The sequence below is a fragment of the Megalopta genalis genome, unplaced genomic scaffold, assembly GCF_051020955.1.
Source record: "Megalopta genalis isolate 19385.01 unplaced genomic scaffold, iyMegGena1_principal scaffold0026, whole genome shotgun sequence".
Classification (NCBI taxonomy): Eukaryota; Metazoa; Arthropoda; class Insecta; order Hymenoptera; family Halictidae; genus Megalopta; species Megalopta genalis.
In genome coordinates this window covers 222,844-240,255 of record NW_027476096.1, presented here as the reverse complement: position 1 = coordinate 240,255, position 17,412 = coordinate 222,844, and the positions used below count along the sequence as shown (strand labels likewise).

General features: G+C 30.4%; 1 protein-coding gene and 2 long non-coding RNA genes across 5 annotated transcripts in view; 2 read left to right on the top strand and 1 right to left on the bottom strand.

Annotated features, from left to right (window-relative positions):
* Window positions 1–17,412, bottom strand: part of LOC117220144 (potassium voltage-gated channel protein Shaw) — a 419,368-nt gene that overhangs the window by 334,744 nt on the left and 67,212 nt on the right. The window lies entirely within an intron of this gene.
* Window positions 8,256–10,562, top strand: LOC143260942 (uncharacterized). Its single transcript, XR_013035217.1, has 3 exons — window positions 8,256–8,387; window positions 10,229–10,297; window positions 10,392–10,562. It is a non-coding gene; the product is annotated as an uncharacterized LOC143260942 (long non-coding RNA).
* On the top strand, window positions 13,862–16,521 carry LOC143260948 (uncharacterized). Of its 2 annotated transcripts, none has more exons than XR_013035227.1 (4): window positions 13,862–13,985; window positions 14,970–15,041; window positions 15,145–15,597; window positions 15,674–16,521. It is a non-coding gene; the product is annotated as an uncharacterized LOC143260948 (long non-coding RNA). The 2 variants fall into 2 exon arrangements; XR_013035226.1 differs by having other exon boundaries at window positions 15,145–15,601.

Sequence of the window (17,412 nt, the reverse complement as noted above, 5' to 3'; positions counted from 1 at the left end):
TCTACAAGAAATGTTATTAAATGCATGAAGAATTTATTATTTCTTTTCACTTGTCTAACATAAATTAACATAACTCTAAAATATCCGATAAATAAATTTACCAGTAAGCAACACAACACAATACACGCATTAGTAAATAAAAAGGCACATTGTTTTTCGTAATTGGGAATATGGGATTTACGTCGCTATGATATTGATCCATTCATACATTTGTTATGAATAACAAAGAAATGGAGAAGTCCACTTTCAGTGCTTTCTTATAAATGTTTTGTAGAGTGCAGAATAAATTTTGATGAATTTAATTGTTTCAATATGACGGCAACGAAGCATTACGTGCTATTCTGAAGCTTGCAGCGTTATCGTTGTAAATATTAATCTGGAACAAAAATGATTTCCCTTTTCATCTATGTTATGGGATTTAGAATTACGACTGTTTAAGTGATCCTAGCTGATCTTGTTGCGTGAAAACACGATCCGTTCACGTTACATTTATGTAGCAGTCTGAATGAGCTACGCGATAGCTGCTTGGCAATATTTAAAGATTATAAAGTAACTGTATCACTTACGATACTCCTCCTTGATTACTGTGTTCTCACAATAATTTTATTTATATTTAAAAACAGCATTATTCAATTAAAAATATCGAATTTTTAAAATAAAATTTCATTGATTTCATTCATTCATGTTGAATTTTACAAATAAAATTTTATCTATATTTTTCATAAGCGAATCAAAACTTTTGGTTGCTAAAAACCCTGAAAATGCAAAATCTAAAGTTTTAGATTCCTGAATAAAAAAAAAGCCATTATATTCATAAAACTGGACCAAATTACAAGGACCATAATAATATAATCGGCTTCTTGGATATGGAAATAATTTTGAACATTTTTTACAATAAACTTTTTATTGTTGATTTCCCTGTTGTACTTATTTCATTATGCGTGCCCATGACTAAAAATTTCTTCATTTTTCGTACCCAAGGTCACATGAAGGTCATGGTATTGTAGGTTATTGGATTCGTCTTGATCTTAGCTATCATGATATAGTGATAGAAATATGTAATCCCATTTGTAAAAATACCGATGACCTTGAAATCTCAAAAAATTTAAATATACTTATAAAAATGTGCCGTAATATACATATTATTATATAAGAATCGATTATAATTGAAATTTGTAATAAGAATTTATTATAATTAAATCTTATGTTAAAAATTTATTGTAATTAATTTACCCCTGTTTGAATTGGCTACAAATTAAATTTCTATTAGAAATCTATTACAATTCAAATTTTTACTAAAAGTCTATTATAATTCAAATTTCTAATTAAAATCTATTACAATTTGGCTTTACAATAATAATCCACTGCAATTAAAATTTCTATTTATATCCATATAAAATTCTGCTTTAGAAGACAGTAGATTTAACGAGTTTATAAAAATATTTCCATCATTTTCAACTTATTAAATTGATTCTGAAACAAAATATGTACATGTAGATTACCTTAATTTCAATTTGTGTTGAAATTATTTATATTCCATAAAAATCCGCAATAATTTTTGTACAGCATGTCGCATAGGTTACTGTTGGATTAACCTTGAGTTCTTGCCATTTTAACTCAGTGTACATAAATCGCCACCAAATGTCACAATCTTCAGCAATTAAATGAAATAAATTGCTGTTACATTAACAAAAAGAACATCGGAGAGAGACTAATAAATCTATCAGAAGTATCTTAAACAATATCTTGGAAAATGTCGATGATACTAAAAAATATTTCCAAAGAAATTTGAATGATCACTGAAAGATACTAAAAATCAAATATCTTGTAAACAATTGATTTTTTCGCAATAAATGCCTTAATATTTTTATAAAGAGAATTACGACCTGAATCGTGTAGTATAATACAAAATATATAATTCCATTAAAAAAATATAATTCAACTCCATTTGTCCTCGACGCATTCACCTAATAAAATCTTGTTAGTATCAGATTACAAGCCCCCTAAAACCTTTCAAATTTAGTTTGAAATATTTTCTAGTGTTATAAACGATTTCAAAGATACTTGACATGGTCAATTTAAATAGGTCACACGCTACGTATTAAATCCAGCAGATAAAAAAAATCATCAAAATCGTCAAGATTGTGTGGAAAAATAATTTTGTACAGTGATCCATTTTACTTAAAATAATGGTGATGGTGAATATAGAAGAACATTCCCACAATCATTTAGTCTGTTTTCTTTGGAAAAATTAATTGTCAGTCGAATAGGAAGAAGAATAGTTGCTTTATGGTATCAAGTTTCTGTAACTTAATGCAGCCGAAGGAATAGAAGAATTTGCCAGACTTTAAAGAGGTTAGAGAACTTTTTGCTTCTCTTATTAAATAGAATTCTTTTCAGGAAGACCGTTCCTGTTATTAACGTCTCGTTTTCATGGGAACCAATGTTACATCGTCAGATACTTTGAGATGTTTCACGAGTTTTAAGGCAGGCTAAAAATAAATGAAAATAAACTGTTCGAATAAAGCTTGGAAAACACGTCGCAATAAAAATGTATCAAAAGTTGTCTTTTCGGTAGGAAAAATCGTACATCGAGCGTTTTACATACGTATGTATGTAGGTGTTCTGAAATAATCCACTGCACTGATACTTTACGTATCAACATTTTCCTGTTACGCCTGAATAAATACTCCGAAAGGAGCGATTGGAAAACGTACGAACGAAATTAAATTGATTTTCGCTAAGTCCACTATATATTGTTTGAAATTGCTGATTTTACAGAAATTTTATTGTGGTTGATGCAACCATGAATAAAATTGTTGAATCGAAATGACTACACTAGTTGAAACCCTTTTAATAATGGATAAAAATGTGGATTTAGGATTTGTGGATTTTAATAGTAGTTTATTTAAAATGCATAATAGAGATAAGATGAGACACTTTAGAAATTACGAGGAGTATTTTACTTACTCAGACTATCGGTGCCACGAAACAACAATGTGCAAAAGCACTTATACCACACAGATACTCCATAGCTAGGTACACATGAAGTAACATTATTCTATATATTATTTCAGATTACATGTTACTTCATTTAATAACTATTTCTATGCCTGGGATCACATAATATTACATCGTATGTAATATTATTTTAAATAAGGCATTATTTTATTTTATAATTATTTGTGATATTATTTTAAATGACACACTGTTTTATTTTATAATTATTTGAAATATTATTTTAAATATGATGGTCACCTTCAATTCTTTAAATTGAATGGTTTATATTTCTTCTCGTATTCGGGTAAGACATTAATTCTACATGAAAAGTATTATACCAAATCGGATCTAAAATAAATAGTTATTGAAATATAGAAACAATAAATTAAGTTGCATTCAAATCGACTATTAATACGATATAAAATCACTGTGGCTATTTAAAAAAATACGATATAGTAAGACTGTAATACCGCACTTAAAAGTTGAAGGCAAACTTCGCATCTCGATAATAAAATAAAATCATGTAAAATTGATTACAATACTATATGTCCCCCTGCAAACAATGCAACTTCTATCTGAAGCATTTTTTCCTACAACGTATTTTATGAGTTATCTCATATCGTCATATTACGAGATTCACCTTTTATAGTGATCATTGAGAATATTACACTTGTTTTAAATATTTCCTATGTGTTAAATGAACACTTTCTTTGGATAAGAAACAGATGGCGAAACACAGTCATTCTACCAGCTTATTAACTTCGTCATGTCCGTCGCGAAAACCGTTCACAGTTAAACATTTATCGAGTGTAGTTTGAATTGCGTTTTAAAATATTTTCATAATCCTTATTTGGAATGTTCCGCACGTTGTTAACCATATAAAGAGCGTAAGTGCTTATATATTATCATTAGCCATGCAATGTATCATCACGTTTGATTACTTCTACTCATTACTCTCTTTTAACATGTTCATTATAATAGTAATAATAAAAGTACTATACAATTGTTTGTTTCGGTGTAGTGTTAATTGTCAACGATTGTTTGAAATCGAGCACCAAGATGGAATGGACGCCATTTCCAGATGACATACCAATAATCGGAAAAAATGTGCTGGATGTTAAATAGTTAAATAGTATTCCTGTATATCTTAAACACGAATTTTTTGGAAAATATACAGATAAATGCATTCAACCTTCCAGATTAGTATCCTTTATACTCGAAATCCGCACTCAATTAAACATTTTTCGTCGGGAGGTGGAATTGTATTTTCGACTGTTCTCATCGTCTACATTACGAAAATTCTGCACGAAATTTTCCATATAAGAAGAGGAAACCACTGTGACGGTCATTGGCTACTGAGAAGCTTAGTACAGTAGAACCTGTAATAATGAATCGCAAACTACAGCTCCTCGTTCTGTTCGTTCCCATGATTTTTTTGTCAGGAATTTTCGTGACACCAACAGTTGGAGTAAGTTAAGTTGCATTTAGTATTATTGCATTTGTTAAATCCCGAACAAAATTCAGATTATATTATATTATTTCGGCCAGCTGTATTGCGCCGCGGTAATGTCTAAGGACTGAAATATGTTATTAATTGGACGCATTCACAATCTGTGGTATATACAGGGTGTCCCAGGTTTTAATGTTCAAACTTTGTCAGTATATTCCATGGCACAAAGTAAGAAAAAAATGTTATGTAAACATTGGCCATATAGAGCTGTATTAAGAAGTTATAACAAAAATTCAGAATAGGAATAGTAATCAACTAAAAAAAAAAAATGAAAAATAAAAAAAATCTTCGATCGTTGTCAATCATGTATTGTCAACAACGGTTATTAATACATTTCGAAATGTATTAATAAACACAGCTTACATAAACACACGGCATGTATTAGGTTGCATGCATAATTTTAGTGAAAATAACAGACAATACCTTTGTCTAAATTCTCGATTGAAAGTTGATTCCTTTTGTTGGGCAAAATTAGTTTAAACGTATAAGATTACCTTTTTAATATTACACAATGTAACTGACACATGTTTCAAATTACTGCAATAGCATCTTGCAACATATTCTGGTCGGTAGTCCTTACAAAATATGTGAATTTCTTTATTTTACAAAAAATGCAGGAGAAACAAATATATTTTTTATATCTTTTAATGACGATTGATAATTTTCTGTGGATTTTTCATTTACATAAATTACCGCAATTTGGTTTTAATGTAATTATCATTTCATAAGGCCAAGCAGATAAGACTGGAATGGCCCAATTGTAGGAACTGTAATGTGATTTACATTATTAATGCTCAACGTTTTGGGAACACCTTTACTGTACGTGTTTTACGTTGTGTAACAAACATGCTGTTTCCTGCCAACCAATTATCACTTCTGAATATATTTTTGACCTGCAATCGAAATTGTTTCCTTATACAAACTTTGTACTAGATCCAATAAGGAGAATTTAAACAATGCGATTTATAACATTCAGAGGTGCACAAATGCCGCTCGCTGATAGGCTGAATTACTAATTGCTATCAAATGCACTATGTTACAAAAGTTCAACCTAGTGCAGTAATGTCCCCTAATTGACACCTAAATTGTGCACAAAAATGGACAATTTGGGAAGAGGAGATACGATTATTCGAGCCTTGCAGCTCGTTTTTATAATTGTTGACAATCGGTAACTATAGAAACTAACTGCAATGCTCGAATCATCGTATCTCCTCTTCCCAAATTGTCCATTTTTGTGCAAAATCTGAACATCAATTAGGGAGACTTTACTGTATTAATTCATATCCGCAATACACACGTTCCTATCTACAATTACAATTATAGATATCTAGTAATTTTTTTCTTTGAACACTCATATTGATTTTAGAAATAGGATTTATCTTTTTATTATTATATCAATTATGTTCTCATGCAATGAGATTATGGACGAGATCGATGTCAATAATTTTATCTTTCTTAAATCTGATTATGTTATTTCTACGAAACGGGTAAGAACATGCAGATCAATTTGAACTGGGTGTAATCTGTACAACATATTGTATACCGTATTTCTGTCACTTTAGTGCGTGCAAAAACCGAAGGTTATATCGTTTAATTACTAGGACAATTCTGATGTTAACCACTTTCACTACGATATCATGTCAGATATACTTATCGGATGCTACGTACTGCTTTTACAGCGATATAAAATACTACTCCTTAATCATCAACATTTAAACATTAATGTAAAGGTTAGCAAGAAATAAATAAAAGTTTTTGTTCACGCCTATAGGAAGTTTTTCATCATCATAGCTACGAAAGGGGTCGTAGTGTGAGGGAATAAATTACAATGCTACTTATCTTACTTATTTTCAAACGGTCCGCTAGAATCAAAATAGGTACCAGTGTGCGTAGAACTTCTCACTTTCACGTCGAAATCACATTTTAAAAAACAGAATATAAATTTTGTACTATGTTCCTAGTAGTGGAAACCTATAATGAATTTTTGCAAAAAGCATCTTTATATGAATAGGTTAGAATCACAGTGGCCTGTGATGAAATGACATTTTCAAAAATTCATATACTTATATGTTAAAATGTAATTTGCACATGCCAAAATGTTAAAAAAGCGGGTGAAATAAATCATAAAAATGCACATGTTTATTTGAGACATATATTTTTCAAAAATCATATTTACAAATTCTAATAAACAACGACGCAAATTATATTGTACAATAAATATTATTAAATATATGAATAATTTATTATTTCCTTTCACTTCACAAATGGACAAAACTTTTCGGTAGAACTAATATAAATTAAATTAACTTTAAATTACAGGATTTTCTTATAAATGTTTCGGAGAATGCATAATTATTGAATTCAGTTGTTTCAATAGAGCAAGAATGTAGTAATCCATTCGCATTGTATGCTATTCTGAAACTTGCAGCGTAATTTCTTTTTTTATCTACGTTAATGGATTTAGAATTAAGTATATCCAAATGTTCTTAGCAGATCTTGTTGCGTGAAATCAAGATCCGTGCACGTTACATTCATGTAGCAGTCTGAACGTGCTATGCAACAGCTGTGTGGCAGTATGTAAAATATTATAATATATATGTGTGACACTTACTGTGCTCCTCCCTGATTACTGTGTCCTCACAATAATCTTATTTATATTTCAAAATAGGATTAATCAATTAAAAATATTGAATACTTGAAATTATATTTCATCTCTAATTTTTATAACCAAATTAAACTACCTAGAAAATGCGGAATCTTCAGTCTTAAATTCCTGAAATTGCTTTGAAGTGTACTTTCCTTGATCTTGTTAAGACACTTCGGAAACACGTTGCAAATAAGGATGGAAAACAGATAAGATGATGCTTTCCAAACTAAAAAAATAAAAAATGATATTAATAAACCCGGTTAAAATACAGAAAACGCAATAATAAGTCGACTACTTAGAAATATATTTTATTTAATGTACTAAATGAGATTTACGTCTTGTTTGTATTACGGTGCAATGTAACTAGATTATGATTTCATGGCTTTTACGATGTGCGCATTGATTACTGAGCCCTCTCATGGCAAACAGCGGGTTACTCCTAACCTTATAATCTTAAATCGTAAAATGTGTGTATGCTACACATGGTTGTCTTTCCTATTTTGAAGAATATAGAAAGTATTGAAATATATATTTTATAATAATTTATGCTAAATAATTTAAAACGAAATATTTCATGATTTTACATTTCTGTTATAGAATTATCTATATAGAACTAATCACGGTAATTGAAGCACAGTAATTGGATTAGTCAACAGATATTGACACACAGTAACTAGAAAAGGCTCAGTAACTGAGACACAGTAATTAACTTTCATCTTTTCAAGGGGCAGTAACTTCCTCAAAAATTGTTATGTATCTTTTGTTAAATATTTCGTATTGTTTACATGATTTACTTATGAAAAAGTTTGTACTGACATAAAATGTATCAACATATAACCAAAATGTTTTAAGAAGTGAAACGTAGGTTAAAGAACCGACTTAATTCGGTGAAAACTTTAGCCGTCGCTTTAATCGGCATTGATACACTTACCCTACTTCCAATGATAACACATCTACCACTTTGTCACGTCCTACACGAAAACCGCAGTTAAACATTTATCGTGTGAAGTTGGAATTGCATTTTCGAGTATTATAATCTATATTTTCGAAACATTCTGCACGAAGTTTTCCATATAAAAAGAGGAAACCACTGTGACACTGTGACAGTCATTAGCTACTGACAAGCTTAGTACAACAGAACTTGCAACCATGAACCACAAACTACAACTCCTCTTTTTGTTCATTTCCATGATTTTGATGTCAGGAATTTTCGTGACACCAGCAGTTGGAGTAAGTTAATCTGCATTTAATATTATTGCATTTGTTACGTTCCGAATAAAATCCATCTTATCTCATATCTTTTCGATCGGCTGTAATGCAACTCGAAGAATATCCTAACGGTAATCGAAACCTCACGGCTGTTCCGACAACGCACACAATTCTCATGAACGTTATAATTAATATGTAGAAGTTTATGCACTTACGATTTGTAATGAATATGCAGACTATGTATATGCGGGAATATACAAACTATATGCAAGATATATATAAACTATATACATCATAGATTCGATAAATATGCATCTGCATAGATACTAAAAAATTCGTAAAATTATGTTTGATCAACGTATCTAATTTTGTATACAATGTGACGTACATAAAAATGAATTTAACGTTACACAAATTCAAGTATTAACGTTTTTACATTAAAGTCAAAATATAATATTATTCATGTCATACAACTAAAATATTTCTACACCTTTTCAACTATATTAACTGTATTCACTTTATATTTTATTAACTCAATGCATTTTTAAAGTATTAAATCTCCAAAGTAACTGCTTTTTAATTTAATACAAAACATAATACTTCTATGTATTAGAATGCATGCAGAATTTTTGGTGAGAATAATTGGCAGTGCTTTAAAAATTTTAGAATTTCTGGATATTCCAACATATGTAACAGGAAAATATATATTTTTATATCTTTTAATGATGAAATGTATTTCAGTTTCTTCATTTGTTAAGATGATTTTACTGGATTATTCATTTGCATAAACTCTCGCAGTCTAACTATAACTCTAGGACAATCATTTTTAACGCATTGCGTTGGAAACTTGTTCGTAGTGCCAAGAAAATTTTCTTCAAAAACCTAGATTATGTATCAAAGACTTGTATTATGATAAATGTGAACAATACATCTCGATCTTTTGTCATCTACGTGTTGATCATGTGTGGATCACATCCCATGCGGATCTTTGCCTAATTTTATCTAAAATATCTGTAGCAAAAAATCAAATAGTAAAGATCCTTCAAATGCAAATACTTATCGATAGACGAGTATAGTAATAATAAAAGTAGATTTCTCTCCGCATTCGCGGAGAATCATGAAGAAGAGACATAATTGTATCAAATAGAAGCAACATAAGTCTAATTTTTGTATGTTTTTAGAAGTATTAGTTTATTAGATAATACGTATAAGAACTTGCGAAAAAATTTCAACTGGCTTGACTAACAAAAAGAAAATAATTTTTGAAACCTTATATCTGTATCAATGAGGAAAATTTTAATAATTCGATTTATAAATTTTAAAGGAGAGAGAGAGAGAGAGAGAGAGAGAGAGAGAGAGAGATCACAAACGCCGCTCTCTAAGAAGTCGAATTAGTACTATTCATTGCATTCAAAACCACTATATTAAAAATAAAGTTCAACCTAGTGTCATGATACCTACGATATATGCTCATCTCGATTATAAATATAAATAACTAATATTTTCTTTTTTTGTGCACTCATGTTGATTCTTAAAGTTGTATTTATTTATAATAAATAGAAGATGTAGGGTTCATTCTTCAAGAGTATTTTTAATTGTCCCTCAGAGCTTGTAAACAAAATAGACCGTTCTGGAAGAATCAATGCAATGATACAAGCCTTGCGGCTCGTTTTTATGGTTGCCAATTGTCAACGACTATAAGAAAAGGTGCAAGGCTAGAATAATCGTATCTTCACTTTTCAAATTGTCCATTTTTGTTTGCACCCTGAAAATTAATTAGGGTAAATTTACTGTACTTCCAATATAACCACATCTTCCGTTTTAGACCTGAAATAATTCTGATGTCGTCTATTTTTTACCAGCTACCAGCAGCGTGTAAATTGCCGAAACACTTGTTATGCAAACATCCAGTAGTAGCTAAGATTTGCAAGGTAAGGTCGCATTTGATTATGTCTACTTATTACACTTTTTTAGTATCTTCGTTGTAAGCATAATGATAAAAACTCTATACATTTGTTTGTTTAGAGAAAGTGTTAATCGGCACTTTTAACGGGAACACCAATATGGAATGGGCACCGGTTCCAGATGTCAATACAATAATAAAAAAAAATGTTTTGGATATTAAATGATTTGAAGTAGTGTTCCTGTATACCAAATGCACATTTCATGTGGACAATAAACAGATAAATACAATCATTCTACGAGATTATTATTCTTCACCACATCGCACACGAAAACCGCATACTGTTAAGCAGTTATGTTGTAAAGTTCGAATTGCATTTAGAAATGAACTTATAATCTACACGTGATATATTCTGCAAGAAATTTTCCATATAAAAGGAGTATATGTAATATATATTTACCATATAAGGAGTATATAGTTCCTTTTTCTGTTCGTTTCTATGATTCTCTTGTTAAGACTTTTCGTGACACTAGTAGTCGAAGTAAGTTGATATGCATTCTATATTATATTGTGCCCTGTTAACGTGAAAACATTGAGGTACAAACATACACTTGTTGCAGGAAGTATGTCAATAGTATTTCAAATGGAATAATATTTTTAAAATAGGTTGAAATGACATGAATCTTTTTTAGACGTTACTCCGGCTAGTTTTCTACGAGTAAACGAGTAATACAACATTTCTTTAGATTGCAATTGATTGGAATGGTAATAATGCTGAGAGATAATGTTTTTCTTTAACTTTTTTATCCGAACCTATAAAGAGAATATAAAAATTGAATTTTGATGATCTCGGTAACTCGTACGCATGATGAAAATTGTATCAAAATCGGTTAACGCAGAATGAAGCTAGAGATATATAAAGATTTTAAACATCTTCAGATTCCTGACAGTTATTGGCTTATACTATTAAAAATCGGGACAAAACTGTGATTCTCGTGAACTTTAATTATTTACAGCTTCTATGCATATAAGTTACTAAGATCTACTAAGCGGATTTTTTAAATCTCCATTATAGACTCGTATAAGAAATTTTTAAAACCTGAGTTTTATATTTATTTATTATCCCGACGAATTGCAATGTAAAGGAAATTTTTGTTTATTATTTCTTCAGTAAAGTAGTCGGACTAACAACTAAAGAAAATGCAAGTCGTTTGGACAAATTTCAATTTGTTTACTAATTAGATTATTTACTTTATTTATTAATGTGACGGTTAAAATACACTTTACGTTACAGAATATAATATATACAGTGATTCAATTGGAAAATACCTAGTGTAAATTGCGTCGGAAGATTTGAGAGCCGCAGACAAAATTTATGTTGTTGCTATAGGAATTCACGTATAAAATAATTCTGCTAAAGAAATCGTTATATTACACCCTGATTGTTATCCCTGTCCTCCTACAAAATTTTGTAGTCACTATTCAAGTGTAAGAACAGAAAGAAGACTATACGAATAATGACTCACTTGCGACACTTTAGAGATGTCTCAGTTTGAATGTTTATTTCTGCGGTCTCTTGATGCTATTCTTATCTTTCTTATTTTAATATGGCCGCTTATTTTGTAGATATTACTCAGTTCGTTTTAAGCCATTTGGCCCGCAAGGATCAGAATCGGTCCCACCGTGCGGCAAAGTAGAGAATTAGATTTTTAAGAGAATAATTTTAATCTTGCAGTATGTTCCTGGAACTGGAATACTGTAACAAATTCTTTCAGTACGCATCTTATCTGAGTAGGTTAGAATCATAGTGGGCTAAGTGGCATTTTTGAAAATTTGATTTATGTCTTGACATGTAATCTGCATATGCCATGATGATAAAAAGCAAGTGATCTAAATTCTAGAGTTATTATTAGGTATATAGAAAAGTTCTGTCAAATAATGTGATCCTAAGTTTCAATACGTATATTTCTCAAAAATGATATTTACAAATTGCCATCACGCTGGGGAGAGGTCGCAAGTAACGACGAAATTTATATTCTACAAGAAATATTATTAAATGCATGAAGAATTTATTATTTCCTTTCACTTGTCTAACATAAATTAACATAACTCTAAAACATCCGATTAATAAATTTACCAGTAAACACAATACACTCATTAGTAAATAAAAAGGCTCTCTGTTTCTCGTAATGTGGAGTACGTGATTTGCGTCAGCATGATATTAACCCATTCATACACTTGCTATGTATAGGTGACTGAGAAAAGGAAGAGCTCAGTTACAGGGCTTTCTCATAAATGTTTCGAATAATGCAGAATAAATTTTGATGAATTCAATTGTTTTAATATGGCGACAACGTAACATAAAGTGTTATTCTGATATTTGCAGCATAATTGATGTAAATGTTAATATGGAACAAAAATAATTTCTCTTTTCATCTACGTCAAGATAGCTGCTTGGCAGTATGTAAAACAGTATAGGGTAAGTATACCACTTATTGTGCTCCTCCCTGATTACTGCGTCCTCACGATAATTTTATTTATATTTAAAAACATCATTATTCAATTAAAAATATCGAATTTTTAAAATAAAATTTCATCTATATTTTTCGTAACGGAATCAAAAAGTTCAATTTCTAAAAACTTTGAAAATACGAAATCGAAAGTTTTAGATTTCTGAAATTGCTTTGATACATGTTTAACTTGATGCTGTTAAAACGCTTAACAAACACGAAGAAAATAAAGATGAAAAAAAGTTGCTTTCCGAACAAAAAAACAAGAACCACAATAATATAATCAGCTTCTTGGATATAGTTTTTCATTTAAAGTAATTAAGTAACTGAAACAGATCTTGTTTGTATTATGGTTCAATGTAACTGAATTAAGATTTTATGTCTATCTCGATGCGTGCCTTGATTACAAAACTCTATCAATGAAAATGCAATCCGTGCCTCTATTTACGAATTATTAAGAACAAATACAGACCAATGCGAGGCGAGCTCGGCTAGTGCAAAGCGACCAAGCCAACGAGCGGTCGAAGCACATTTCAATTTCGGTCGAAGTTCATTGGCTTGGCCGCCCTACATCAACTGACAGCGATTCTCATTGGTCAGCGCTTTTGTTTAATAACTCGTAAACAAAGCCGTGAATAACATTTTCCGTGAGGTAAGAGTTAATTCAAATGATCTTAAGAAATCCCTAATTTCCCGGAAGTAACATTTTTTGGACACTCTGTAGGATGGAGTCCAGTTCAATATGACACACCAATAATAAAAAAATATGGTTTTGGATTCTAAATAATTAAATAATTGAGAAGATATTAATTGTTGCAAAAAATAACATATACAGGGTACATTTCTAATACTGCACTTTGAATTGTTACTGTATGTCAAACGCACATTTTCTTTGAGCGAAAAACAGATAAATGGAATTGTTCTTCCAGATTACTACCCTTTGTCACGATGTACACGAAAACTGCACACAGTTGAACATTTATCGTGTAAAGTTGGAATTGCATTTTCAAATACTTTCATAATCTATATTTGGAACGTTCTGCACGATGCTTTCCATATAAAAGGAGTAAATGAGTGGGACAGTCATTGACTACTCACAAGCTTAAGGCAAGGGAACCTACAACCATGAAGCAAAAATTACAGTTCTTCTTTCTTTTCGTCTGCATGATTTTGTTGTCAGGAGTTTTCGTGACACCAGCAGTAGGAGTAAGTTAATTTTCATTTTATATTATCGAACTTGTTTTGTTTCGAAAAAAATTCATTTCAAATTCTATTATACTATTGCCTTTAAATCTGCTCCGTTAATGTATAACTATTGAGCATTTTTAATTTTAAAAATGCTTTTTTTAGTTTTAATTGTATACTTCGATATAACAGTCAAAAATTTATGTTGTTGCTATAGGAGTTCACATATCTAATGACAATTTGTAATGACTATGAAGGGTGCGGTCTATTTCTTGTCTTATGTGATGACTGTCGATTAGCGACGGACAAGAAATTATAAAGTTAATTTCATATAGAATCACGTGGATGATTATCAGACTGTTTATAATTTTACGGGCAAAAATTAAACTGATGAGGCTTCATCTTTTCCTGACTTTTTCTACACAAAAAATCGCAGTGTCTATGTTATGGAGATGTAAGCGATTGTAGAATTTGTACTTAAGGATGTGAGGATTTTTACTTAATAGTGTTCTTGGAAAAAATGTGTTGTTTCTGAGATGTTTATATTTAGGCAATTGATTTTGGACCAAAATTCCGAAATTGCTTAACTATCAGAATTGTTACGTAGTTTATATTATGAATGATCAGCGTTGTGCAGACTCCTTTACTAAAAATAACGTATGCTGCACAATTGATATGCTCTTTCTCAAACATTGTTAATCGCTTCTGGATGTATTCATGACCTGTTATCTTGACCTGTTCTTATAAAGCAAACAGCTTATGTATTATCGAGTATTGCAATTAAAGAAAAAGAGAAATGCATTCGGAGAACTAGATTACTAGTACATGAACGTGTAAAAGAACTTTCGGAAAAATTTCAACTGTTCAGAATATCGAAAAGAAAGTAATAGTGTAGCAGTTTTAACCGCCTTCGCGACAAGTGCAATACGTAAATCATTATACTTCCAATAAAAGCACGTTTTGCGTTTTGGATTTGAAATAATTCGCGCGTTGTCTATTTCTTAGGAGTCACGAGGATGCACTATAATGCCCAGAAAAGTGACTTGCTCAAACCCCGTACTACGTAAAATATGCAAGGTATCGTCACGTTTGATTACTTCTACTTAATACTCCTTTTTAACATTTTTAACATTATAACAGTAATAATAAAAATATCATGCATTTGTTTGTTCTGGTGAAGTGTTAATTGTCAACGATTCTTTGAAATGGAACATCAATGTGGAATGGCCGCTACTTCTAGATGACACACCAATAATCAGAAAAAGTGTACCGGTTATTAAATAATTAAATAGTGTTCCTGTATATATTAAATACGCATATTTAGACATTATACAGATAAACACATCCGTTCCAGATTATTACCATTCGTCACGTTCTACACAAAAACTGCACACAGTTAAATATTTATCGCGTAAAGTTGGAATTGCATTTTCAAACATTCTCACATAATCTACATTAAAAATATTTTACACGAAGATTTCCTTATAAGAAGAGGAAATCACTGTGATAGTTATTGGCTACTGACACGCTTAGTACAGTATAACCTGCAATAATGAACCACAACCTACAGCTCCTCTTTCTGTTCCTTTCCATGATTTTATTGTCAGGAATTTTTGTGACACCTGCAGTTGGAGTAAGTTAGTATGCATTTAGTATTGTTGCATTTGTTAAATTCCGAACAAAATTCACATTATTTCATATTATTTCAGCCAGCTGTATTGAGCCACGGTAATGTGTAAGGACTGAGATATATTATTAATCGGACGCATTCACGATCCTTGATATGTATAATATCATTTCCGTTTCTGCAACTCGGATGATGTCCTAACGGTAACCGAAACCTCACGCATGATCCGACAACGCACATAGTTCTCACGAACTATATAATTGGACTGACGAGGTTTGGTACATTCAGGATATGTAGCGAATATGCAAACACCGTACATGCAAGAATATGCTAACTATATGCAAAATGTATATCATCTATATAGAACGTAGATGATATTTATGTGATATTTATGTGACGTACGTAAGAATGTGTTTAACATTGCACAAACTTGTCTAAAAAATTATTCAAATATTAACTTTTTTGCATTAGAAACAAAATATAATTTTATTCGTATTATACAAATAACATATTTGTATACCTTTGCAGCTATTTTAAACTGTATTAACATTTTTATGTATTAACTCTATACATTTTTAAAGAATTAATCTTTCAAAGTTCATTAACTTTATCAACTTTCTCAGTATCTGATTATTAATATTACACTGTACATAATACTTCTATGCATTAGGTTGCATGCATGATTTTAGTGAGAATAACATACAATACCTTTCTCCAAATTCTCAATTAAAAATTGATGCCTTTTGTCAGACGTATAAGATTACCTTTTTAATATTACACAATGTAATTGACACATGTTTCAAATTACAGCAAAAGCATCTTGCAACAATTTCTGATTGGCAGTCCTTACAAAATAGACGAACTTCTTTATATTTTAAAATGTGCAAGAGAAAAAAATATAATTTTTATGTCTTTTAATGACGAAACATATTTCTGTTAATATTTTATTTGTTTTGTTGATTTCTCTGGATTATTCATTCGCATAAATTCCCGCAGTTTGGTTCCAATTGTAGAACAACTTTTTAATAAATTTTTATCCCACTGCGAACGAAGCTTTTTCATAGGGCAAAGCACATTGGACTGGAATGGCTCAATTTTAAGAATTGTTATGTCATTCATATTATTAATACTCAGCGTTTTGGAAACACTTTTACTATACGCGTTTTACGTTATTCAACTAACATGCTCAATATGAGTTTCATTTTTGTACAATTTTAGGACTAGTTTACTAGATAATACGCAGAATATAAACTTGCGGAAAAATTTCAATTGATTTGATTAACATTAATAGAAGTAAGAAAATATTACCGAATCAAAATACCTTTAAAATGCGAAATCAACAGTTTTAGTTTCCTGAAATTGCTTTGATATGTTTTTGCCTTGATCTTGTTAAAACACTTAAGAAACATGTAGCAAATAAAGATGAAGAAATGGTAAAATTATGGTTTCCAAACAAAAAAAATAAGCTTTTATATTCATATAACTCGACCAAATCACAGGAAACACAATAATATAATTGATTTCTTAGACATATTTTTTTAAATAAAGTAATTCAGTAACTGAAACAGTTACACAAAGACACAAGTCTTTGACGTAAGTATTGGTACATATATTTTATAATAATTTATGCTAAATAGTTTAAAACCGAATACTTCATATTTTTACGTTCTTGTTACACTTATTTACAAAGAACTCATCACGATAATTGAAGCCCAGTAATTGACACACAGTAATTAGAAAAGGCTCAGTAATTGAGACACGGTAATTACATTTTCATCTTTTCAAGGGCACAGTAACTCGCTCAAAAAATTGTCATGTATA